General features: G+C 38.0%; 1 protein-coding gene across 4 annotated transcripts in view; it reads right to left on the minus strand.

Annotated features, from left to right (window-relative positions):
* LRBA (LPS responsive beige-like anchor protein) overlaps positions 1 to 27,781 on the minus strand; it is a 779,214-nt gene that overhangs the window by 527,294 nt on the left and 224,139 nt on the right. The window contains exon 1 of one of the 4 annotated variants that reach the window (XM_010372521.2): positions 4,332 to 4,356. The exons of the other annotated variants lie outside the window; for them this stretch is intronic. The gene's annotated coding sequence lies outside the window, so the exon portion shown is untranslated. Of the gene's footprint in view, positions 1 to 4,331; positions 4,357 to 27,781 lie in introns of those variants that run through there. 4 annotated transcript variants of the gene reach the window in all.

The following is a 27,781-nucleotide window of genomic DNA, read 5'->3' on the forward strand; positions in this document are numbered from 1 at the left end:
TAACTATCAAAACTTAACCACACTAAAAATTTAGAACCTAAACTTATCTTGGTATGTCACATGAAATATTTATTTTCAATTAAAAACAAATTAGGGCCGGGCGCGGTGGCTCAAGCCTGTAATCCCAGCACTTTGGGAGGCCAAGACGGGCGGATCACGAGGTCAGGAGATCGAGGTCATCCTGGCTAACACGGTGAAACCCCGTCTCTACAAAAAAAATACAAAAAACTAGCCGGGCGAGGTGGCGGGCGCCTGTAGTCCCAGCTACTCAGGAGGCTGAGCCAGGAGAATGGCGTAAACTCGGGAGGCGGAGCTTGCAGTGAGCTGAGATCCGGCCACTGCACTCTAGCCCGGGCGACAGAGCAAGACTCCGTCTCAAAAAAAAAAAAAAAAAAAAAAAAAAAAATTAGATATGAAGGTACATATATAATTGAAGAAGTTCAGTGTTTTATGGAGGCTCGCAAACTCAAATTTATTACTAGTAATATATTATGCTTCTGGTTTTCTTGAGGATCATCTATAAGCCCATATTTGTTAACCTTCAGCAATTATTACATAATAGCCTGAAATAAAATGTTCTCATTAATTTTTAAAAATTGGCTAAAATTAGGAATAAAATGAAAATACAAATCTTACACTTCTGGTTATTGTTAAAAATTATCACAAATCTCAGGAATATCTTTATGTTTTCATTTCTCTATAATACAGTCCTAATTACTAATTATTACCATTTAATAAAATACCAAATGCCAGATATACAAATGCATACTAAAAAGAATAACCTACATAAAAAGAATCTGAAGCCCATGAGAATATTTTTTCAATTTGTTTATAATCCAGGTGTTAGTCAAAGCCAACCAGTTTTCTCCATAATAAAACATTCTCTATAGTAATTTACAGAAGTTGCCAAAACTAAAAAGAATATTCATGAACTATGCTATCCTAAACCATTTTTCTCCACTTCAGAAACAATCATCAAGGAAGGTGTTAGTCTAAACAATTTCATAAACCACAGTTCAATATAACCCTTAGTGAGTTTTAATAGTTAAAAGAAAAGCTTAATGGTCATCATCTTTCATGATCATTTCAATATTTCATCACAGTACTTACAATTATATAGTGATGCAAAATGCATAGTACATTTAAAGGTCTTGGTTATCCTTTTCCCAGAGGTGCTGATGAAAAACACGTTAAAAGCCTCAAATCCAACCACTAATGCAACTAAGTAATTTCAAAACACATTTCAGCACTTTGGAGAGGAAGAACTCAAAACAAAACAACAGAGTCAATAATTTCATACCTGTTCCTAAGCTGTATTTAATTGACTATCACTTCCTAAGGCCGTAATTGTTGACTTGTCAATTTTTACTAAAATACACTCTTAGCTTACTGATGCTTTTAAGTCACACAACAAAAACAATGAAGATAATACATATTAGTGAAATCTACTACATAGATCTCCACCAAATGTCAAAACTGTATTCTTGGTGGTAAAAGCTAGTTAGGGGGACAAAAGACTTCATTAACCTAACATTGTCTATTCTTCCCTATCCTCAACAAATAAATATAGAGAAAAAGATAGCAATTAATGTGCTATGCATTCATTTAAATTATTGTAATAAAATTCTCATTTCTTTAGACATGATCCTGAGTTTTCTATAAATTCAATAATCTCCTAGAACATATTTTAGTAACAAACACACTAAATAAATTTATCTCGATTTTAAAAGTAATTCCCAAATATTAGTATGTTCTAAAGCAGAAAAAATCAGGTCACAGATTTAAAAGATTACATATAATCTACACTGCTATCATTTTACTTTGTCAAGCAATTAATTCTGAATAATGTTAAATGCAGTAGCAATTGATTCTGGCAGGCAGATCTTTAACATAACTTTTAGTATCAAAAAAAATTTTTTGGCCAGGCATGGTAGCTCACGCCTGTAATCCCAGCACTTTGGGAAGCCAAGGTGGGCGGACCACGAGGTCAGGAGTTCAAGACAAACCTGGCACACATGGTGAAACCCCATCTCTACTTAAAAACACAAAAATTAGCTGGGCGCGGTGGTGCACGCCTGTAATCACAGCTACTCAGGAGGCTGAGGCATAAGAATCACTTGAACCTGGGAGGCAGAGGTTGCAGTGAGCCAAGATAACACCACTGCACTACAGTCTGGGCAACAGAACGAGACTCTGTCTCAAAAAAAAATTTTTTTTCTTTTAAGAAAGGTAGATAATGAGTGACTTCAGGTTAAACATAGTAAATGTGAAAATAAAGAGGAAGCAACAGTATATGAGATACATCAAGAAATTTATTTTACAACCTGGAAACACGAGTTAGTAGTAATAAACGCGTTTAGAGAACCAAAGAAAACAAACCTCTACACAACAAAGTAGAAGAATCAACATGAGAAAGGAAATCAATGCTTGTCACAAAACTCCAGAAAAGCTAGGAATTGAAGGCACTGAGTACATACGAAGGTGGCTGAGGCTAAGAGCTGTAAGTTGGTATAAAAAAAAAGTTAGAATCCCAAATCTTCTTCCTATGCCGTGTAGCCATCCTACCATAGTAAACATTGGAAGATAATTTTCCAGAAAAGTTATAATTAAGGAAATTATTTTAAAAAGCTATAATGAAAAAGACAAGATAAATCGAAAGTATACATACTGGACTATGACACTCTGAGTGATATCTGAAAACTTTTCTGAGAAAACTGAGAAGCTAGAATAAAAGGTAAGGCTCTACGAATGACAAAGGGAACTCATGCATCACTGGTGGACAACTCATACCTAGACATACAGATTTTCTCTGCAAATTGCCAAAATTAACTAGACATTTGAGGAAACCCTCTTCTGTGATGACAGACACCAAAGCAAACAAGCAGGGGAGAAAAAAAAAACTCACAGAAAACAGACAATATTGTTAAGAGGATGAAGAAAAGAAAATTAAAGTACAATTAAATATCATAGGAAAATTTTTTTTAATTTCATCTAAAATAACAAGATAGAGATTTTGTTTTATCAAGCGCTATCTCTTTTTTTTTTCTTTTCTTTTTTCTGAGACAGAATCTCACTCTGTCACCCAGGCTGGAGTGCAGAGGCGCGATCTCGGCACACTGCAACCTCTGCCTCCGGGTTCAAGCGATTCTCCTGCCTCAGCTTCCCAAGTAGCTGGGACTACAGGTGGGCATCACCATGCCCAGCTAATTTTTTTATTATAATTATTTTTAGTAGAGATGGGTTTTCACCGTGCTGGGCAGGCTGGTCTCTAACTGCTGACCTCAGGTGATTCACCCGCCTCGGCCTCCCAAACTGCTGGGATTACAGGAGTGAGCCACCACGCCCGGCATATCAAATGCTATTTCTATGCCCTGTTATCAATCAGGATTCTTCAGAGAAACAGAATGAATGCGGGGGCGGGGGGGGTGGGGGAGAGAGAGAGAGAGAGAGAGAGAAAGAAGAGAAGAGAAGAGAAGAGAAGAGAAGAGAAGAGAAGAGAAGAGAAGAGAAGAGAAGAGAAGAGAAGAGAAGAGAAGAGAAGAGAAGAGAAGAAGAAGAAGAGAAGAGATTTATTACAAGGAATTGACTCACACAATTACATTGGCTAACAAGTGCCAATATCTACAGGATAAGTCAGCAAGACCAACGGCACAGTGTGAAGGCCAGCAGCCTCTAGACCCAGGAAGAGACAAATTTGAATCCAAAAGTGAGAAAAAGTCAAAGTCATAGTTAGAAGCAGTTAGGAAGAAGAAATTCTCTCTATTGGGGGAAAGAGTCAGCCTTTTTGTTTTATTCAGGCATTCAGCTGATCGGATAATGCCCAACACTAACAGGGAGGGCAATCTTTTTTACTTAGTCTACCAATTTAAACATTAATTTCATCCACAAAAGACTCTCACAGATATACCCAGAATAACATTTAACCAAATGTCTAAACAGCCTGTGACCCAAATGACACACAAATTAACTATCACAAGTCCACTCCTTGTCAACTTGGCACTCATATATATCTACTTAAACCATACTTCATCATCAAATGAAGATTAATAACAAGGTCATAATTCCACCTCACATGATACAACTATTCTGCATACAACCAAAACCATTCTAAACCTGTGACAGTCAATTTTATGTGTCAACTTGACTGGACTAACAAATGCCCAGGGAACTGATAAAACATGATTTCTGGTTGTGTCTGTGAGGTTGTTCCACAACAGATGAGCATCTGAAGTGGTAAAGAAGATCTAACTTCACCAGTGTGAGTGAGCATTAATCACCCAATTTGTTGAGGGCCCGAATAAAACGAAACGGCAGAGGAAGTAGGAGTTCACCTGCTTCTGTTGGGAAAGACATCCTCTTCACTTGCCCTCACATTAGCACTCCAGGTTCTCAGGACTTCAGACTCAGGCTGGGACTGAACACCACTGGTTTTCCTGGGCCTTTAAGTTTTAGACAGCAGATCATGAGACCTCTCAGCCTCCATAATTGCATGAGCCAATCCCTCATAATAAATCTCTTTGTCTAAATCTATATATATTCTATTGGTTCTATTTATCTGGAGAACCCTAATATAAACCCATTCCCCACCTTAGGTGATATATACACTTCCCCCAATATCCCATAATTTACATATTTACATACTATGATGTACAGTTAACAATACTTAAATACTATGATGTTGATACTATAAATTCAATACATCTTAAGTTTCATGGTGAGGGATTAAGAAGAAAGAAAACAAAGATTTTATATATATATAAAATATATGTATATATACACATATATATACACACACACACAAACACATATATACACACAAAATAAGGAAATGTAACAATTACATTTCTTGTTTTGTAAATGGTCACGTGATCACAGTTGGTATCTACAACTACCTTTTTTTCACTGCCTATTCTATATTCCCTTTGTCTTCAGCAAGCACCTCAGCTGATCCTGGTACTGTACCTAATAGGGTGACTCAAAGCTTCATTCCTGAAGGGTATGGGCTGCTTTAGTAGTCCTACCTGGATTGTATTACCAGCGTTCCTCAACTTAATCACACAGTATGGTGATACTAAGATAAGCACTGAGGAACTTCTTGTACTACACACATATTCTTCCTTACTTTTATTGTGGTATAGTTCAATTTCCCCACAGTAGTCAGGATCAATCACTACTCTTAGCATGATAACTCCATTTTTGCCTGAGGATTCAGAGGCACGAGGAGCCCAAAGTGGCTGGGAAGCAATCTTAACTTCCAGTTCAATGGAATCATTGTTGTGCCTCCTGGTGGAAGCACTTCTCCCTTTGGAATGAAGACCTCTAGGCCAGCAAAGTGTAAGATCACAGGAACAGGAAGCAAAAATTTTGCTATTGGGTCACTAGAGGTAATAACAAGTGGTATCACTCCCATTTCCACCTGTTGATTCCTGAACCAGTGAATCCTACCTATGGGGAGAAACAGCACCATATACTGGATGCTGATTCAGTACACATATATCCTGGTAAAACCTTGTCCCAACCATAGAAGGTATTGCCACCTACATTCAGTTCTATCAAGCCAGCTGCTTGAGGATGGTGGGGAACATAGCAAGGCCAGTGAATTCCACCAGCATTCATTTGCTGTGAAATAGATTTCTTAATCAGAAGCAATGCTAAGCAATACAATGAAGGCTGACAAAGCATTCTGTGAATCCACAGATGGTAGTTTGGGCAGAAGTACGGCATGCAGGGAAAACAAATCTGTATTCAGAGTGAGTGTCTATTCTAATAAGAACAAAATGCTGCTCTTTCTATGATGGAAGGGGTCAAATGTAATCAACTTGCTACCAGGTAACAGGTTGATCATCCTAGGGAATGGTGCCTTATCAGGGACTTACTGTTGGTCTCCACTGCCAGCAGATTTGACACTCAGCAGTAGCCACAGCCAGGTTGGCTTGCTGAGTGGAAGTTCAGGTTACTGAGCCCTTGGATAACATTCATCCCTGCCACCATGACCACCTTGTTCATGAGCTCACTGGGCACTGATGGGTGGCTGGGGAAAGTGGCTGACTGGTATCCACAGAACAGGTCTTCCCAGCCACTTTATTATTAAAATTAGCCTCTGTTGAAGTCACCCTTCAGTAAGCATTCATACAGGACACAAATACACAGTATTCACATTTTTCTCCCATTCACAGACATCTATACACATAACTCTTCCCCCAAATTTTTTGGTCAACAATTTTCTACTCATGTCCCTTCCAAGTCTCTGACCATCCAGACAAACCAATGGCTATAGCCCATGAATTAATAAATAATCACATTTATCCTTCCGAAAAAAGTAAACAATCAGGTACACTCCTCAAAGTTCTGTCCACTGAGAAGGTTCTCCTTCACTATAGTCCATCAGAGATGTCCCAGAAAGGGGCTGTAGTGCTGCAGCTGTTCACTTTCGGGTGGTGCCTGCATATTGTCAGAACAATCTATACACCAGGCCCAAGTCTTCTCCTCTGGCAACTGATCACAGCACTCACCAGGCTGGCCAAGAGAAGGCAGTGTAGCAGAACTGAGGACCACTGGATATTTAGGCCACTTCATGCAACTTTCTTGTGTTTTCAAGCATTGCTTGGGCCTGATCACATGTGTCACTTCGATTTGACAACAGAGTGCTTCTGTGCATGCACAACTTGATGGCTTAGTGGGACAGATAACATTCAGTTCATAATAAGCAGCTCAGTCACTTGCTAACTTGGTGGCCCAGGGTTAACTGTTCAGTCTCTACGAAAACTTAGTGACAGACCAAGAGTTGTTTCTTAAAAGGAGAATATTTGTCTGGGAAGGATGGCAGGGTCTTGCTCCAAAATCCTATGGGTTTGCATTGCAATTTACCTAAAGGGCCTGCTAAAGACTCCAAACAGCATCCCCATCTGTCACTGAAACTTCAAGCACCATTAGATCTCCTGGAGTCTATGGCTTGCACAGCAGCCTAAACCTATTACAGAGCCTTCTCTTGTTCTGAGTTCTACTCAGAACTATCAGCTTTTCAGGCAACTCGGAAAATGGGAGAGTAACATACCCAAATGAGGAATATGTTGCCTCTAAAATCCATAGAGTCTACAGCCATACCACCCTGAAAATGCTCAATCTTGTCTAAAATCCGTGAACAGTCACTAGCGTGTACCTTTCAGTTGTAGGAGGGGCCAGATACAACTTATTTTTCACCTAAGAAGGGATTATCTTGACATGTTCCACAATACTGGAACCCTAGAAATTTCACTGAGGTGAATTTAGCTTCCAACTTCTGACATGCAAATACCTTACCAAAAATACCTTCTTGCTAAGTGGAACCAGCATAATGTCATCAATGTAATGGACCACTGTGATTTCTCTGTGAAAGTGAAAAGTGATAAAGATCCATGCAAACTATATTATGACATACAGCTAGAAAGCCAGATACTCCTAATATCAGGCAGTTAAGGGACACTGCTAGTCTTGCTAGATGAAAGAAAACTGCTTCTGGTGGTCCTTATTGACAAGTGTTGTTCTAGCCAACACTTATTACCCGTTTTTTGATTATACTCAACCACATGAGGTAAAGTAGTATCTCATTGTGGTTTTGATTTGCATTTCCCTGATGACTAATGATGCTGAGCATCTTCTCACATGGTTATGCTTATAATAATCCACTGTCATTCTCAAAGATTCATGTGTCTTCTGCATAGGCCAAATAGGCAAGTGAGATGAATACAGGCTGGAAATTACCACACCTGTGTCAAATCCTTGATGGAGGAAAATCCTTCCAGAAATACAGTATTGCTTTTGGCTTACAATTTTCTTAGGTAGAGGCAGTTCCAGCGGCTTCCACCTGGGGCCTTTCCCATCATAATAACCCTCACTCCATAGGTCAGGAAACCAATGTGGAGACACTGCCAGTTTCTGAGTATGTCTATTCCAACTATGCATTCCAGAATTTGGGAAATAATGACAAGATGAATTTGAAGGCTCACTAGGCCTATTGTGAGATAGAGCTGACCTAAAACTCTACTGATCATCTGGCCCCCATAAGCTCCCTGATATTTTAGGTCTCTTGGAATCATTGTCAGTTCAGAGCCAATGTCCAGTAATCTGATTATTTCATTTTCCCCAAGTGAACAGTAATCCTGGTAAAAGGTCATAGGTCCCTTTGGGGAAGAGTGAGGAAAAGATTAACAGTATAAATTTTGGTGGCATACCAGTGTATAGAGCACCTGTGACATAACATAGACATCCTTTCTATCTTAGAAAAAGATTCCATTTTATATTTCATGGAGCATTTTGCCAACAAGGATGTTTTGTTTAATTAAAAAAACAAAAATCAAAACCTAAAAATTGCATCCAACCAGATGAGGACACAAACACATTCTTCCACTATCAGTTCTGACCAGAGTACTCTGTGACTATGAAAGATTAGGCCCTCAGCATCTTGCAGTCACTTGTGATAAGAATTTGGCCTCTGTCGACAAAGGATCTACCACCTCAAAGACTTTTCTTTGCAAGACTGACTGACCACCCAACCGAGACCAGGACTCCTTTTGTCTTCTTCGCTCCCCAGGGACTGGTTTATTAACCCTTTCTCCTATCTCTTTTCCCTCTTGATGTTAAATGTTACTTTGTTGTAGAATGTTTAACTTATAATATTTATATACTGATTAAATATACCATTATGTATGGTATGCAATACTGACTGACTTGTAGAGTGGCTTGAGCCTGTGTGCCCACAGCTCTGACTACTGAGCGAATGGGAAGTATAAAGAGAATTGTCTCATTGAGAAATCCATGTAGCTTGTGGCTTCTGTGATTAAAATGCATCAATAAAAGTCTGACATTATGAAAAGACACATGTATGTGTGGACCTGGTTACTTCTAACCTTGCACTGGTCATGAGAAAATGAGTCCTTCTTCAAGGGGACCCAGCTTCCCCTCCCTTCACAAAGTTCTGGTCCTATAAATTGGCTCCAGTTGGGACACTGATTGAGGGGCCATGACTCACTGCTTTTATGATTAAAGTTAGGTATTTGTTCACTTGATCTAGAATTTCTCTGCGTATACAGGTAAAATAAAAAATTAAACGGCATACTATCTACTTCTCCCCTACATATACCATGATCAATTCACCAATGTCATAGATCTGCTCCAGTCTAATCAGCATCATAGTTCTGCTTGCAGCTTTGACTCTGCTGTCCATTATGGTAACCACATTAAACTTGCCTTTGGTGACTGAATGCCACCAACTGGCTCCCGCCACCTCAGGATCCAATTACTCCCCCACTGCATTCAGGTTTTCCAATTGACTGGCTGTAGTTCCTACCAAAAGGTCTGATCTACAAAGAAGGGTAGTTCCAGAGCTCTTCAAGAAAGCTGAGGCTCCCTTTACAAATTTTTTTCTCACCATACATGGAAGTGTAGCTTCAAGACCCTCCAGAGTGTGTAAGTAGGTCTTACATTATAAATCTACTCTAACGTTCCAATCTCCCCGAATTATTTTATTTGAGACAAAGCTTTACTACATCCCCAGTGCTAGAACAGTGACCAGTACATATGAATTAGTGATCCATAAATGTTGAATCAACATACATTTCTAAAAGGAAGTCTGCAATGGAACAAACACACACATATACATATACATACACACACACACACACACACACACACATACACAGTGACTACAGCATGAGAGAGGAAAGAGGGAAACACTAGGCTGATTATAAAAGAAGTCTCTGACATAAAAGCTTCCTATAGATCTAAAGGACAACCAGTCTAGATTGGAACAGGAAAAAGGGGACTCCTGGTGCTATATCTCGAAGCAAAACAATTGAACCAATAAATATCCAGTGGGTTTAACCACTTTTTCCAATGGGTTTTACGATTCCAGAGAAAAATTTAAAGATCAATTTGTGGTGAGTGCACAGAAATATAAGTAAAGGAAAAAGGACAAAATCATTAGTTCTAGACGAAAGAATGAAAAAAAAAAGAACCAGCAAGCAAGAGAGGGGAGAGGAAGGATGAGCAAGGGAGGAGAGGAGAAGGAGGGAAAAGAGAAAAGGGCAGCAGAAAGAGAGAGGGCAGAAGAGGAGAAAAGAGGGGAGAAAAGAAAGAAAGAAAAAGATGTAATTCATGGTACATTTTTTAGCTCTGGCATGAATACATGATAATAATGTAAATACTAAGTATGGTTTTAACAAATATTATTATGTAAGTATATTAGAAAGAAGTAGGAGAGTGAAAGTTAAAAGGAGAGGAGTTTAAGTACTCAGTGGTCATTTTTCACAAAATATTAATTTTAAAGTTTAAAAATCAAGAAATAGTAATTCATGGCCGGGTGCAGTGGTGCACGCCTATTATAATCCCAGCCACTCGGGAAGCTAAGGCAGGAGAACCCCTTGAACCCAGGAGGCAGAGATTGTAGCAAGCCAAGATCACGCCACTACATTCCAGCCCAGGTGACAGTGAGACTCTGTCTCAAAAAACAAAAAAAAGCAATAGTAATTCAACCATATCACTGTCAACAACTAAAAATATTTGAAAGACATGGCTGCTTCCAAGAGTTAAGAATCAATCACAGGGAAGAGTGGGGAATGAGGCAGAGAACTATTGCTTATTTGTTTCTGTACTATACTATTATTTGGGTGCTTTATTTGATGAAAAATAAGCTTTAAATTAAAAATCGTATGCCCAGCTGGGCATGGTGGCTCACGCCTATAATCCCAGCACTTCAAGAGGCCAAGGCCAGTGGATCACCTGAGGCCAGGAATTCGAGACCAGCCTGGCCAACATGGTGAAACCCCATCTCTACTAAAAATACAAAAATTAGTCGGGTATGGTGGCAGGCACCTGTAATTCCAGCTACTCGGGAGGCTGAGGCAGAATTAATTGTTTGAACCCATGAGGCAGAGGTTGCAGTGAGCCAAGATCGCACCACTGCACTCCGGCCTGGGTGACACAGTGAGAATCCGTCTCAAAAAAATAAATATAAAAATAAATCATATGCCCTAAATATATAGAATGGTAGATGAATAAAAAATAAAAATTATGATACACACATATTTTTGTAACTGGACAAGTATTTATCCAACATTATTCTCGAAAATCTCTAAGAAATAGAACATGCATTCAAGTTTTACAAATATGAAAAAAACTATGAAAATACAAAAGTATTATAAGCTAACTATATTAAGAATCTGTACTTTTTTTAGTCAGTTTTTTGAGGGTTTTTGTTGCTGTCGTTGTTGTTTGAAAAAGACAGGGTCTCACTCTCTCACACAGGCGAAAGTGCAGTGGCATGATGATTATAGCTCACCGTAGCCTCAAACTCCTGACCTCAAGCAATCCTCCTGCCTTGGCCTCCCAAAGTGTTGGGAATATTGGTATGAGCCACTGCACCGGACCTAAATTCAGTATTGCAACCTGCCAAATGAAATTGAGTTTATTTTCATTTCTACTGATAGTTATACCCTTTTTTGTAAGTTTTGCTCTCAGAACCCAAACATAATTTATATTAAAGAAAAGAATAAAGAAAAAAAATTTTTAAACCTGAACTCATGTCAAACTGTTTCATTTTCCTTAGTATAAAAATACAAAAATTTAAAGGTTTAAGTTCTTCAATGAGATATCCATATTGATTTGTTAAGATGTAGTTATCTATGCCCTTGTAAAATGAAGCAAATTGGATAGATGTACCTCCAATTACATAAACAGTTGACAGAAACACTCACAGGAATTCAGGGAGAAAGCCAGGAAGGATAGTTCAAATGAGGAAGGGAATGTATTAACACAAAACTGAGAAACACATTACACACAAGACTAAAGGTTAAAGCTAGGCAAAACTGGCCAGGTGCAGTGGCTCACGCCTGTAAATCCCAGCACTTTGGGAGGCTAAGGTGGGCGGATCACGAGGTCAAGAAATCGAGACCGTCCTGGCCAACATGGTGAAACTCCATCTCTACTAAAAATACAAAAATTAGTTGGGCGTGGTGGCGCGTGCCTGTAGTTCCAGCTACTCAGGAGGCTGAGGCAGGAGAATCACTTGAACCCGTGAGGTGGAGGTTGCAGTGAGCCAAGATCGCACCACTGCACTCCAGTCTGGGGATAGAGTGAGACTCCGCCTCAAAAAAAAAAAAAAAAAAGCCAAAAAAAAAAAAGAAGGCAAAACTGTTCATGTCAAGATACAGTAATCTTAAGTGCTCGAAGTATAAACTATCATTAACTTTTCAATAGTGTTTGCACTTTGGGTCAGCACTCTCTCCATATTATATCTAACACAAGCTTAAATAATCACATACCACAAAAGAATACAGCGTAACAATAAAGGAAAGATTTTATTCTATTGTTTCTTTAATCATTCTGTGAAATAGTAAAATAATATACTGCCCTTCGGAAAGTTTTGGTTTCCCTCATTTTTGTGAACATATTCGTCTAAAATGTACCTGTGGTTTGTATAAATATTATAGGTCAGTTAGTAAAGAATTGAATACAGAGAAAGTATTCATGGCATTTACAAAATATAAAAATATTTTAAAATCCAAAACATTAAGATAACCATGCAAATCAATTATGTAATTACACATTTTTAATTATTTGTAAATAATCAAAAAAATCCTCTTGCTTTTTATGTTTAGGTATATGAAATATTAATATATTTGCAAGTACCTCTAAAAATCTGCATTTATAGTTTTTCAGGTAAAACGTGTCTCCAGACAATAATGATCCTTCTAGGAACTTCCAAACTGGCATCAATTTAGTCAAGATCTTTCACTAATCAATACAGAAAGCTTGATTTCAATAAAGGTGGCAAAAAAGTTACTCTAACTCTTTCCAGCTACAAGCTCTCAACAGATGATCATCATTAAGTCTATATCAGGGCTCCACATTCAGGAGCTGTATAAATGTGTCCTATTAGTACATGGTCAGTCTGTTTAGCAACTCTAGTTCTTCAGACATATGGCAATTGCTGCCCTTTGAGGTCTGAAGTCAAGTCTTTAGGGAATCTCAAAGCTTGCACTGAAATTACAAGGAGTGTTCATTAAAGACTGCTAGAGGTGAAACATGAAAGACTTCCATTAAAACTATATAAAACAGCTAATTATTTTTAAAAGATTTTTAAACCATCTAATGTTCTCAACTATAATAAAAAGTATTTACCAACTGAATTATTTTTAGAAGCACTACTTCAGGACATGGGTGCAAACAGCTTTCTTCCTACCTCCTATCTCCCACCTCAATACACATTTATTTTGTAAGAATTATCAACTGAAGATTTTAATACTTTTAATTTAGAATTAAATTATCTCATACTTCTAAATTCTTTCTACAGACTACTAAAAACATTTTCTAAACAAAGTTATTTTTAGAGACAAATGTTTGTTTTCTAGTATTTAGCTTAGGATAATACATAGCTAATTTAAACCCAGCCAGACATACATATGTGTTTCTTTTAAAATGTTTCTTTTCTATTCAAAAGTCTGCATCTATTTTAATTTTTATTTTATTTTAAACTAATAATCATAAAAATTTTAAGCATAAAATGATATAAAGTATTAGTCAATAAAGTAGGATTTATTAGATAATATTATGCAAAATAGGAAAACACATGAAGGTTTAATGTCTACTTTTTTTAATATACTTAAGTTGATAAGGAGGAGTTCAAAGAAATCTCATATATTTACTGTCAGGATTTTGAAAAACATAAAAAGTATAAATATTTTCTAATTAATGATTGCTGCCACTTTAACTTTTAGAATGTCTAGACACTTTTTAACTTGAGAGAATATCATTATTTATTAAGTTTTGCAAAAACAATCCTACTACTGAATATTTATTTCAGTAACAAATCTTTATAAACTGTTATATAAAATTCATTAGCTTGCCTCAATCATTTCTTGAATCCACATATATGTTGGTTTCTGACAGCCTAGTTCCAAAAAGTAATTACAACCTCAATCCATTTGTAAAGAGACAACAGAAAACAAGCATGTTACACCAGTTTAAAAGAATAAAAATCTAAAGAAAACAGATTACAAATGATTTATATGAATGCCTAGTGGTGAAGTTAATTACAAGTAACCCAATAAAATAGTGCCTTTATTATTGTACAGCAAGTAATAGCTCTAGATGTAAAAACCAGAACTCTTTCTGCTGACTTCTGCATGCTCAATCCCACAGCACACAACATTAAGAATTAAACATGTGGTAAATAAGCCATATAGAAAACAGCAGTTTTTAAGTAAAAGCAGAAAACTTTCCTGCTGTTTAACTATTTGGGGCCTTCTACTCTGAACAACAACCACTATAAACTGGCACTATGTATTCATGGAGTAAGTTTTTATGGCTAATATAAAAATGAGATTTTAATGTCAGTGCTCAAAGTTTAACTCCAAATAAAACATAAATAACTGTAAAATAACACAGCATTCATTTTAGCATTCAGTAGCAGCAAATAAGGTATCTTATGTTTATGCTACGAAATGGTGATATCTACAGAATTTAAATTTTCCAAACCTCATAATACATCTACCTATAAAGCTTTGGTCTCTGAATTTAAACATATATTAGCTAACACACATACACTTTATGTTACAGTAACTTCTCATGGTTGTCAAGAGTCACAACCTAAAGCCAGTCATGGTATGCTTAATGACTTTCCAGGTATACAGAAATATGACCTTTCAATCCAGAATGACTCAGTAACTCTTTTCAAATATCTGTCAATGTTCTCAATGAGACAATAGCTGATACCAACTCTATATATATATGCATATATATATGTGTGTATATGTGCATGCCAAGTATAATACAAAGTCCTAATACATATTATGCATAAACATCATGATGTAGGCCAGCAGTTGCCAACCTTTTTGGCACCAGGGACCAGTTTCATGGAAGACAATTTTTCCATAGACAAGGGGGTGAGGGGGTGGGGAATGGTTTCAGGATGATTCAAGCATATTACATTTATTGTGCATTTTATTTTTATTATTACTACATTGTAATATGTAGCAAAATAATTATACAGTGAACCATAATGTAGAATCAGTGGGAGCACTCAGCTTGTTTTCCTGCAACTAGACAGTCCCATCTGGGGGTGATGGAAGACAGTAACAGATTATCAGGCATTAGATTCTCATAAGGAGCACACAACTTAGATCAGTCGCATGCGCAGTTCACAACAGGGTTCATGCTCCTATGAGATTTTAATGCCACTGCTGATCTTACAGGAGGCAGAGCTCAGGCAGAAATGTCAGTGATAGGGAGCGGCTATGAATACAGATGAAGCTTGGCTGGCTCACCCACCGCTCACCTCCTGCTGTGCGGCCTGGTTCCTAACAGTCCACAGACTGGTACTTTGGGCTAGGAGTTGGGGACGCCTGATTTAAACCACTGTTTGATCTACAACACAACTGAAATAATAAATGATGAAATACTTGATAACTTGGTTTTGCCCCACAAATAAAACAGAACTGATAAACAATCAACAGTGCATCTCTCTAGTGGTATTTTATTCCTATTAATTTCATCTCCATTAGAAATCAATACAAAATTAATTTATTTTGTACCTTTTTTTGTTAAAATCATCACAAATCTGTCTCCTCAACCCTCCTACTTTAAAAGTAGGGACCTCTACCTTCTTTAAGTCCTCAACAGTGCCTAATTCCATTTTCCATACAACAAACATTTGAATACTTGTTTTTTTCGTTTGTTTTTTTAGTTTTTTTGAGACAGGATCTTGTTCTGTCACTCACAGAAACGCAGTGGCACTATCACAACTTCACTGCAGCCTTGACCTCCCAGGTTCAAGCGATCCTCTCATCTCAGCATCCCAGTAGCTAGGACTGCAGGTGCATGCCACCGTGCCCAGCTAATTTTTGCATGTTTTGTAGAAACAGGGTTTTACCGTGTTGCCCAGGCTGGCCTCAAACTCCTGGACTCAAGCGATCCTCCCACCTCAGCCTCCCAAAGTGCTGGGATTTCAGGAGTGAGCCACCGCACCTGGCCTTGCTTGTTAAATCATAACACTGTTAGTGAAAGAGGGAGAAGCACTTCATTAAGAACACTCAGAGACTTTCAAAGCATTACTGGATATATTAGTTTCCTGTAGCTGCTATAACAAATTGCCACAAACTTGGTGACTTAAAATACTACAAATTCTGAAAGCCAGAAGTCTGAAATCAGTTTTACTGAGCCAAAATAAAAGTATCAGTAGAGCCCTTCTCCTTCTGGAGACTCCAGGGTAGACTCTGTTCCTTGCTTCTTCCAGCTTCTGGTGGCTGTCGGCATACCTTGGCTTGTGTCCAAAGAAATCCGGGTCTCTCTGCTCTATTTTTACATTGCCTTGTCCTCCATTTCTCTGTCTGTAGCCTCCCACTAACGATCTCTAATAATGATACACACGATAACATTTAGGGCCTACCCAAATAAACCAACACTATCTTTTCATCTCAAAATCTTTATCTTAATAAGATCTGGAAAGACTTGTTTCCCAAATAAATTAACATTCACAGGTTCCAGGGATTTGTCATGGATATCTGTTGGGGAGCCATGTCTTAGTCGATCACGCTGAAGAAACCAAATGAGAACAGAAACAGCAAGCAGAAGAAAAGCAAACCTTACCAGCAAGTGCAAATTCAAAATATGCAAAGGAAACAAAAACTTTTTTTTTTTTTAAATTTAGTGCCATGTGGCAAGAACTGGAAAAAAAAAAATGTAAGCAAATCAAGGCACCTTATGCTCCAAGTGTTGGTTCTAATAATGACTGCATTGTGACTGGTTTTGTTTTCAGTGTCAGAAATTCAGCTTGATTTGCTAAGTATAAAGCCTATCGGGCTACAATAAACTGAAAGGTGGGCAGCTGAGCTACTGGTGACAAGCTGATATTACAGCGAACAATCTAACTGCCTAGTGCCAGAATATATAAGGCAGCAGTTCAGAGTTGCTAAGGAGACAGGTTAAGCAACAGAAAGTTTCTTAAAAAGTTCTCCCTCATTATTTTACTTTCTCACTGCCCTTGACCAACTTCCTTTTTCCCTTTCTAACTTACAATATTAACAAGTAGAATCCTGATCTCACGAATTAGTAGTGCTTCACAATTACAGGATAATAGTGTATCTTTCCAATGGATGGAAACACAAGACAAGTCTGAAAGATCAAGCAACTTTATAAGTGTTCTCAAGTAAAGAAATGGGTAAGCTTTTCTCAGAAAAAGAAATAAAAAGAAACCAAAATTAAATTTAACTTCAATTTTGTAGTATCTGATACACTGCAACAAGAATAACCTGACAAGCCAGCCAGCAAACAAGGCAGTACTGCTGATGTTTCACAATTAAATGCCTAATTATAATCTGAGCTTCTAAATGAAGAATTTGCAGAAATAAACAATTGCTACCAAAAAGAATGCACTGTGTATCCAGTATTCAGGACCTTGGTAAACAGTTTGACACTCACTATCGATAAAAGCCCACTGTGAAAGAGACAGTGTCAGGAGAATGTGGGGAACAGATTTAGGGTTACGCAGTTTGGGTTTTCTGGTTAACTACCTAGAAGATAGGGTGATATGCTTAACATATATGTCTCATATATGAATTTTTTTATAAGGCATGAATTTATAAGGCAGCATGAAAATAAGTATAAACAAAAATAAAACAGCTATTAAGAGGCCTTGAAAATAAGGCAGAGAAGTTTGAATTTGACAAAACAGTAAACAACTACAGCTTCTCCTGGAAAGAAAATATACAGACACTCTACTAGGAAAGTAAATTTGTTAGTATGTACTCAGAGATAAAATCAGGAGAAAGGAAAAAGGGCATTTCACTAATTCAGGAATAAATTGTGAACCAGAATCTAATTATTTTATTCCCACTCTCGGCCCAAGTTCTATTAAGGTATAACTGACAAAAAGAAATTGTACATATTTCAATATACAAGGTGATTTGATACGTGTATACATCGTAAAATAATTAAATCAAGCTAATTAACATAACTATCATCTCATATACTTATCAATTTGTGGTGATGTTGTAGGAGTTATTAAGAAATTATTTTAGGCAGAGAGGAAAAGGGGTTCTCGGGAAGTCTTGGTTTTTACAGCTACTCCAGAAACGTTTTTTGTAAAAGCTCTGGTTCTTTGAGCCTGATGGCAACTTTGATATGCAAATTTAGGCCATTTGAAACTGGGTCCACCCAAACTTGGTGATTATCGCTGCCTTCCTGCCCTTGCCCCACGTGTTCCTAGCAACACAGCTGCCCCCACATATCCCCATGTGTGTAGAACATCATGGTGCCCTGCAATTGCATATTAAAAAAGCTAAGGTGGGAGGCCCAGCTTTTTCGAGCTACATAAATGACATGCCTGGTCAAACCAATCCCCTGAGCTCTATGCAAATCAGACACCACCTCCTCCAGCCTCTACATATACCTGACTGGTATCCACTGCACTTGGGGTTCCCTCTCTCGGCTTTGGAGCCCTGCTCCCTCTGTCTCTGTACAGGGGAGCTTCTTCCTTCTTTCTTTCCTCCTTCTATCTTGCCTATTAAAGTCTCTGCTCCTTAAAACCCCTCCACATGTGTCAGTGTCGTTTTATCTAAACTGGCATGAGGACCAAGAACCCTGGCATTCCTCCACTCATCGGAGCTGTATCAGTGAGAACAAGTAAGATCTACACTCTCAGCCAGAATCTGATTCTTTACAGAGGGCTTTTGAAAATGATATTATCTTTTATTTCTCCCCAATTTGTAACCGCCCAATGGGTTCACCTTGCCCGCTGCCTAGACAGGGCCGATTTATCGAGACAGGGAAATTGCAATAGAGAAAGAATCATTCACGCAGAGCCTGCTGGGCGTGAGATTAGAGTTTTATTGTCACTCAAGTCAGTATCCCCAAAAACTGGGGGTTCATTTTTCAGGGTAATTTGGTGGGGAGGGGGCCAGTCAGGAGTGCTGATTGTTTGGATCGGGGATGAAATCATAGGGAGTCAAAGTTGCCTTCTTATGCTGAGTTAGTTGGGGGCAGGGACGTGCGGACAGAACTGGTTGGCAAGTCCAGGTGGGGCCGTCTGGTTGTCAGAAATGCAAAAACCTGAAAAGACATCTTAAAGGTCAATCATAAGTTCACAATAGTGATGTTTTTTCAAGAGTAATTGGAGACGTTCCTAATCTTAGGACCTCTGGAAAAATGTCTAGTAATATTTAGAATTCCAGCCCCTCTCATCCTAACTTGGTGGATGGTAGCCTTTCATTCATTTTACAAGAACAGTCTAGCGTTTGGGAAGGGCTACTATTTAAACTATAAATGAAATTCCTTGCCAAGGCTAGCTCAGCCTACGCCTACGAATGCACAAGGACAGTTTGGAGGTTAGAAGCAAGATGGAGTTGGGTAGGTCTTATATCTTTCACTGTCATAATTTCCTTAGTTATAATTTTGCAAAGGAGGTTTCAAATTCTATTAGGACTCAGGAATCATCATAATGAGCAACTATTAATGATAATAATGTACTTGACCAGAAAAAAAGGTGGATTATCACTGAACTAGAGTAACCGCTATAAAAGTAATATTTCTCAACTATGGTAAAACAGGATATACGCTGAAAGTAACATAGTATAAAAAAGTACTAAAGGTGACAAAAGGGGCACTTAAAAATAATTAGAGTAGTAATCCCTGTAACGACATCAGTGTTACCTGTATTTTGGTACACTTTGTTGAGTTTCCCAGAAAGAGCAGCCATTAATGGCTAGCACAGAAAAACCACGGAATCATCTTTGGGAGCCTATCAAAAAAGTGAATGTTATCCATTAGCCTTGTCTACATGGAAATGAAGACCAAAAATTGCTAATCTATGAGACCTCTTCTAGCTCCACCAGGCTAGGAGGATGAGAAGTGCCTGAATTCTGCTAAGATGTAGACATAGTTATCAGCCATTGTTCCATAGATCACAAGATTTGCAACTTCCCTAATTACTCCCGTAAATAACATCAATGTTGCAGACCCTAAGATTGGCCACCTTTTGAGATGTCTTTTCAGACTTGTGCTTTTTTTTTTTTTTTTTGAGATGGATTCGCCCAGGCTGAAGTGCAATGGCATGATCTCAGTTCCACTTCCACCTCCCAGGTTCAAGCTATTCTCCTGCCTCAGTCTCCCAAGTAGCTGGGACTACAGGTGTCCGCCACCATTCCCGGCTAATTTTTGCATTTTTAGTACAGACGGGGTTTTGCCATGTTGTCCAGACTGGTCTCAAACTCCTGACCGCAGATGATCCACCCAGCTCAGCCTCCCAAAGTGCTGGGGTTACAGGCGTGAGCCACCGCGCCTGGTCTAGACTTTTGTATTTCTGATGACCAGATCACTCCAGTCAGACTCAAGATTCATGACCCAAGGGTCCTGTGGCCCTCGCCCAGAAGTGGACTCAGCAAAAGAGGACTGTTTTCCACCCTCCTATGATTTTATCCCCAAACTATCAGCTGCATCCTGACCAAAAAAATTATGTTTAAAAAACCCTAGTCTCCAAATTTTTAGGGAGGCTAATTTGAGTACTAATAAAACTCCACAGTCTTCCATTTAGCCAGCTCTGTGTGTATTAAACTTTTTCCCTGTTGCAATTCCTCAGGATTCATAAATTGGCTCTACCTGGGCAGCAGGCAAGAAGAACTTTTTGGGTAATTACATTGGAAATACTGAATAAATGAAGAGGATTTTGTGTGCTGTTAAAAAATACTCAGATTCGGCCAGGTGCAGTGGCTTACACCTGTAATCCCAGCACTTTGGGAGGTCAAAGTGGGCGGATCACCTAAGGTAGGGAGTTCGAGACCAGCCTGGCCAAGAAACCCTGTCTTTACAAAAATAAAAAAAGTAGCCGGGCATGATGATGGATGCCTGTAATCCCAGCTACTGGGGAGGCTGAGGCGGGAGGATCACTTGAACCCAGGAGGCAGAGGTTGCAGTGAGCCAAGATCACGCCATTGCACTCCAGCCTGGGTGACACAGTGAGACTCCGTCTCAAAAAAAAAAAAAACAAAAAAAGGAACACTGATTCAGAATTCAGTAACTTTAATTCACAACCTACTTTGCTCTGTAAACAGTACTGCATAGTTTTACATGCACTGCCTAATAAGATCCTTTTTTAAAATTGTTTTGAGAAAGTTTTAGAATTAAATGTGCATTGTAAGAATGTAATTTTTAACACGTGAGATACAGAAGTATTAATTTAAACATTAAATATATAACAAAGGATATGTTACGTTTAATTTTGTTTACCACCTTTTACTAGCTAAAAACTTCCTAGCATCTTCTATCTCAATATTTTGTTTTTTTCTTTTTAATCTTTCTGGGTACACAGAAGTATATATTTATGGGGTACATGAGATGTTTTGATACAGCATGCAATGCTTAATAATCACATCCTGTAAAATGGGTATCCATCCCCTCAAGCATTTATCCTTTGTGTTACAAACAATCTAATTATACTCTTTTCATTGTTGGAAAAATATACAATTGAATTATTATTGACTATAGTCACTCTCTTGTGCTATCAAATACTACTATTTTCTTTATACCATTAGCCATCCCCACCTCTCCTCCATCCTCCCACTACCTTTCCCAGCCTCTGGTAACCATCCTTCTCTACTCTCTCTGAGTTAAATTGTTGCTTCCAAATTTTGCCTATTGTGAACAGTGCTGCAACAAACACGGAAGCGCAAATATCTCTTCAATATGCTGATCTCCTTTCTTTTGGATATATACCAAGCAGTCAGATTGCTGGATCATATGGTAGCTCTATTTTCAGTTTTTTGAGGAACCTCCAAACCATTCTACATAGTGGTTGTACTAATTTAGATTCCCACCAACAGTGTCTGATTAAATCTTTTTGTTGGTGGTGGTGGTGTTTTGAGACACAGTCTCATTCTGTCACCCAGGCTGGAGCTCAGTGGCACAGTCTTGGCTCACTGTCACCTCTGTCTCTCAGGTTCAAGCAATTCTTATGCCTCAGCCTCCCAAGTAGCTGGGACTACAGGCACACACCACCACACCTGGCGTTTTTGTTTTTTGTTTTTTGAGGGTTTTTTTTATATTTTTAGTGGAGATAGGGTTTCGCCATGTTGGCCAGGCTGGTCTCAAACTCCTGGCCTCAGGTGATCCATCCACCTCCACCTCCCAAAGTGCTGGTATTATAGGCATGAGCCACCATGCCTGGAGCTAATAAGAACTTAATATACCCATTTCACTTAATAAGAAAGTGAGACTCAAGAAAGGAAAGTAATTTGCCAAGGTTACAAAGTTAATAAGTAATAGAATAAAAAACGATTATTAAAATTCAAAATCTAAGAGGCAGGTAAATCACCTGAGGTCAGGAGTTCAAGACCATCCTGGCCAACATGGTGAAACCCCATTTCTACAAAAATACAAAAATTAGCCGGGCATGAAGGCAGGTGTCTGTTAATCCCACCTACTTGGGAAGCTGAGGTCGGAGAATCGCTTGAACCTGGGAGGCAGAGGTTGCAGTGAGCAGAGATCATGCCACTGCACTCCAGTCTGGGCGACAGAGTGAGACTTCATCTCAAAAAAAAAAAAAAAAAAAAAACCACCAACAACAACAAAAAAACAAAACGAAAATTCAAAATATAGGTCAGGCACAGTGGCTCACACCTGTAATCCCAGCACATTGGGAGGCTGAGGCCGGTGGATCACCTGAGATCAAGAGTTCGAGACCAGTCTGGCCAACACGGTGAAATCCCATCTCCACTAAAATACCAAAATGAGCCAGACGTTTATTAAAATTCAAAATCTAAGAGGCAGGCAAATCACTTGAGGTCAGGAGTTCAAGACTCCTGGTGGTGGCCTGTAATCCCAGCTACTCGGAAGGCTGAGGTAGGAGAATCACTTGAACCTAGGAGGCAGAGATTGCAGTGAGCCGAGATCGCGCCACTGCACTCCAGCCTAGGCGACAGAGTGAGACTCTGTCTCAAAAAATATATACATATATATTCAAAATCTATCATCACAGTATTTTCCTGGCCTCAGCCTTTTCTTAAAAACCCACCTAAGGCATCTTTTTCCTTCTTCCATTTATGACCCATGACAGAAACAAGAGCCACCTACTGTACATAGTCCACCTCAAACAGCTGAGGAATTCAGTACTAGAAAAGCAAATAAATTGCATCAAGATTCCGATTCTTTCATTCAGGCCTAAATCAAAGTTCAAGCCTCAGATTTTGCTAAAACTGTATATATCCTTCTAAATTTTCAGGTTATAAAATAACAGTTTGAAAAAAAAACAGGCTGACTAAAAAATGTACAATAGATGGAATGTTTGTGCAATTACTCATATAATATTTGTTCCCTCCTAAATTATACTATGTCCTATTATGTATGTCAAGGTATGTAAAGTACTAAATAACAATTTTATCACAGCACTAAGCTAAACACCGCAAATACCATAAACATACAGCAAAATTTAAATCTGGATCCTGAGAAGCTGGAATGCCTAATATTAACTCCGACTACTCTGACTAAAATCCATTAAAATATATACTATTTATGAAAAACTATATAGTATAAGAATATAGCTAAAACTTCTAAAAGTTATCAGAGAGTTTGGTATTAAACAAAGGCAATCTCAAAATTGACACTTTTAACCTAGCCTTTCTGTAATTCCTTAACTTCAGTAGATTGATTGGAATAGAAAAAAAAGTACTAAGTAAAACTAGCAATGATAGCTGAGAAACAGAGACCTGAGCTGTATTCTTAATTACATTAAAACCAAAGAAAAATGTTATGCTCAGAATATTCTCATTTGTGTATTTCTCCCTTTTCCTAACTCTCTTCTTAATCCCAAATTTAAAAGTCTAGTTGTAAAGCAGTAGGGTGGCCAATTAAAACACATTTTATTTTCAGATGTCTCCACACTCATAGGCTGACTTCCTGTCAGGAAGAGTTCCATTTCACTGAATACCCCAATCAGCAGGGAACTTGCAGAATTAAGTGCCAGTTGATATTACTTTGTTTTTCACTTACCACCCTTGAGAATAATGTTCAAAGATCTAGTTATAGAGTCAGCATGGTATCATCCTTCTGACTAGACTGCCAAGCCACAGGGTGTACTGCCAGTTCCACAAAATTTACCTCAAAGGTTGTGTTTTCTAAATCCTAGTGTGCTGGTGAATCCATAGGACGCCTGTATTTCAGGTCAAATCCTGAAACTAAAGTTAAATTATGTTTTTCTTTGGTTGTAACAGCACTTTAAATCAATATTATGGAAACTCAAATAAAGATCAATTAATGCTCACCAACCCATCAACCTATCTTATTTTTGAAAAGAAAAATAAAGTACTTTACTCCGATTTATTTTGTATTAACGTTTTTGCTATTGCTTCAAGACAAATGTTTCTACCTTATAATAGAAAGTTATGTTATAAAATTTTCAATCAATAAAACATAAATGTTTGCCATATCAGCATAAAGTACAGTTATTGAGCTGATTTTAAATACTTTAGAATTGTTAATGCATCTAACTTTTTCATGAACAATTTATACAGCCTGAATCTTCACTTAACCTCTCCAACTACCATAGACTTCCTATCCAATCCTTACAAGTCTACAGTTCCTTCTTTTAAGGTCAACTGCTTTTACTGCACATGAAATGAACTCTGAGCATTTCAGCAAAGAATACCTACTCTCTTGGCTGCTTTGTACATTATAAAAACAAAGCATTCACAGCAGCTCTAAAGCAAAACGATATGAGTGTATTAGAAGCCTACCCTATTGATTCTCATTCCATCCGCAATCAAAAGGTCATAGGTAGTAACAATAACAAAGCTCAGGGACAATCAATTTATATCCACTAATTTTTATAACTACATTCTAAGGATAAGTTACAAACACATCAAGAATGAATTAAAAATTCCTTTTTGAAATTGAAATTGAAATGTATTGAAACCAACATTTGCCAAACTTATTTAACACTGTATACTTTTTTCACAGAACAATTTCTTCTGAGACTGGGTCTGCTCACGTTGTTGCCCAGGCTGATCTCAAACTCCTGGCCTCAAGCAATTCTATGCTTCAGCCCCACTAGCGGGGATTACAGTTGCAAACCACCATACTGGGCAGAATATCTACTATTATCATCACAAGGTACTCACTGTGGAATTTGCTGTATTGAAAAAGTCAGACAGAGTTGATCAAACAAGCACATGGCTACCACAATTCCAACCAAGGAAAATTGTTAATGTCTGTTTAAAATTATTATCTTATATTACAATTATTTGTCTCTCTCACTAATTGTCTCTTCTACTGCTTAAAGAATAATAGATGATTGTTTCCTTAAAAGAAGATGCTTGTCTTAAAAGCATATGATACATGTTTGCTAAAGAAATGAATAAATAATACCACAAGCAGACATAAAGTAAAGGGCTTGGGCAAGGCAGATATATTCACACAAAGCTCTGTAGAAAAGACAGCATTTGAACTGAACCTGATTGACCATAAAACTGAAAATTCTAAATGTACAGAATAATGGCCTCATCAAACTGCTATACAAAACTTCATATCATAGGATTTTCTTATAGGTGAAAGAAATGCATAATGAAATTAAAAAGGCTTATTTCTATTTTGATTAAGCAACTCATAGGCAAAATTCCTATTTTTTGGTTGGCAAAAAAATGATCCTTTATTTCATTAGCTCAATTATTTCTTTGAAATAAATACATCATTTTCTTAATACCAGATGGTAAATTTTAGTTTAAAAACAAAACAAAACAAAAAAAAAGGTTGAAGTGTACCCTAAACACAGCACACTATGAATAGCTAAGCACTCCACTTACAATAAATAAATTTCTATTTATATTAAGTTCAGCAGTAAGTAAAACTAATTCACAGTAACAGAAATCAAATCACTGGCAACTTGAGGTGACAGAGGTGGGGACTGATCGAAAAGAGGCACAGGGAAATTTAAGGATCAAAATGGTTGGGTATATGTCAAAATTCACTGAACAATACACTTAAAATGTGTAGGTATTTACTGTATATAAATTATACCTCAATAAAGTTGAGGTTTTTGATTTTGCTTTTTTTTTTTGAGACGGGGTCTTCCTCTGTCACCCAGACTGCAGTACACCAATGCGATCCTAGCTCACTACAACCTCGAACCTTTGGGCTCAAGCGATCCTCCTACTTCAGCATCCAGGGTAGCTATGTCTACAGGTACATGCTACCAAGTTCGGTTAGATGTTTTTCTTTTTGGTAGAGATAGGGTCTTGCTATGTTGCCCAGGCTGGTATTGAACTCCTGGCCTCAAGCAATCCTCCCACCTGGGCTAAAGTGTTTTTTTAAAAAAGAGGTCGAGGCTTAGGGCCGGGCACAGTGGCTCATGCCTGTGATCCCAGCACTTTGGGAGGCCAAGGCAGGCGAATCACCTGAGGTCAGGAGTCCAAGACCAGCCTGACCAACATGGTAAAACCCCATCTCTATTAAAAATACAAAATTAGCCAGGCATGGTGGCAGGCATCTGTAATCCCAACTACTCAGGTGACTGAGGCAGGAAAATAGTTTGAACCCAGGAGGCGGAGGTTGCAGTGAGCCAAGACCATGCCATTGCACTCCGACAAGAGCGAAACTCCGTGTCAAACAAAAAAAAAAGAAAGAGGTCCGGGCTGACAAACATAAGGAGACCCTATCTCTACAAAAAAATAAAAAAATCAGCCATGTGTACTGGCATGTGCCTGTAGTCCCAGCTACTTGGGAGGCTGAAGCAGGCCTGGGAGGTCGAACGCAGTGGACCATGACTGCACAACTGAACTCCAGCCTGGGCAACAGAGCAAGACCCTGTCTTAAAAAAAAAATAAATGAGGTGAATTTGATTAAGTCAAAAGAAAATGAAACACCAAAGGCCCCGCTCATAAATGAACACAACTACACTATTTGGTAATGATAAAATTAGTTGTCTTAATGAAAATGAAGATTTAATATGACAACTAATTAACATAGGAAAGTATGGGGATATTTCCTAATGAAAAAGACCAAAAGGCAAAGTCCAAAATATGGTGACTTATGATCCATGTTACCACTGATTTATCAATTATACAAATATATAAACATTTATATGGTTGAACAGTACTATACTGGACACTGGGGATACAACAGAAAAAAAAAAAAACACAGTGCTTGTCTTCAAGAAATTTGCAGTCTACATAGAAGAGAAAGGAAAACAACAGGCAACTTAAATATAGAATGAAATTAAGATAGTATGGGTAAGTGTTCTGCACAATACCTCATTTAGGCATACAGTTGTAGGTAAGAGAGGATTAAAGGAAAACTTTCCAGAAGAAACTGTAATTTATCTAGGAGCTAGCTAACTGATTCATTTTTTCCATAAATATTCACTAAGCCATAATGTGCTAGGTACCAGAAATACATTAATGGACAAGGCGTAAATAACTGTTAGATTCATAAGAGTCTAGAAAACAAAGAGGTACACTAACAATAAACAAGTAAACCAATTAGCATATTTATACTTACAATTTGTGGTAAATTCTATAATGGGTGCTAAAATTAAGACAAAAAGATATCAGCTATAGATATGATCCTCAGAGAATGAGATAATTAAGCTGAGCGCTGAATGACAAGCAACAGCTAACAAAAGTCACCAAGTTAGAAAGAGGGGCAGTTTAGGGAAAGAAAAAGCATGTACCAAGACACAGAAATACAATGGCATATTTGGGTATCTTTAAATAGTTCAGCATGGCTTGAGAATAAATGGTAAGAAATGAGGTACAGGCATTAAGAGAGG

This window comes from Rhinopithecus roxellana, chromosome 2, assembly GCF_007565055.1.
Source record: "Rhinopithecus roxellana isolate Shanxi Qingling chromosome 2, ASM756505v1, whole genome shotgun sequence".
Classification (NCBI taxonomy): Eukaryota; Metazoa; Chordata; class Mammalia; order Primates; family Cercopithecidae; genus Rhinopithecus; species Rhinopithecus roxellana.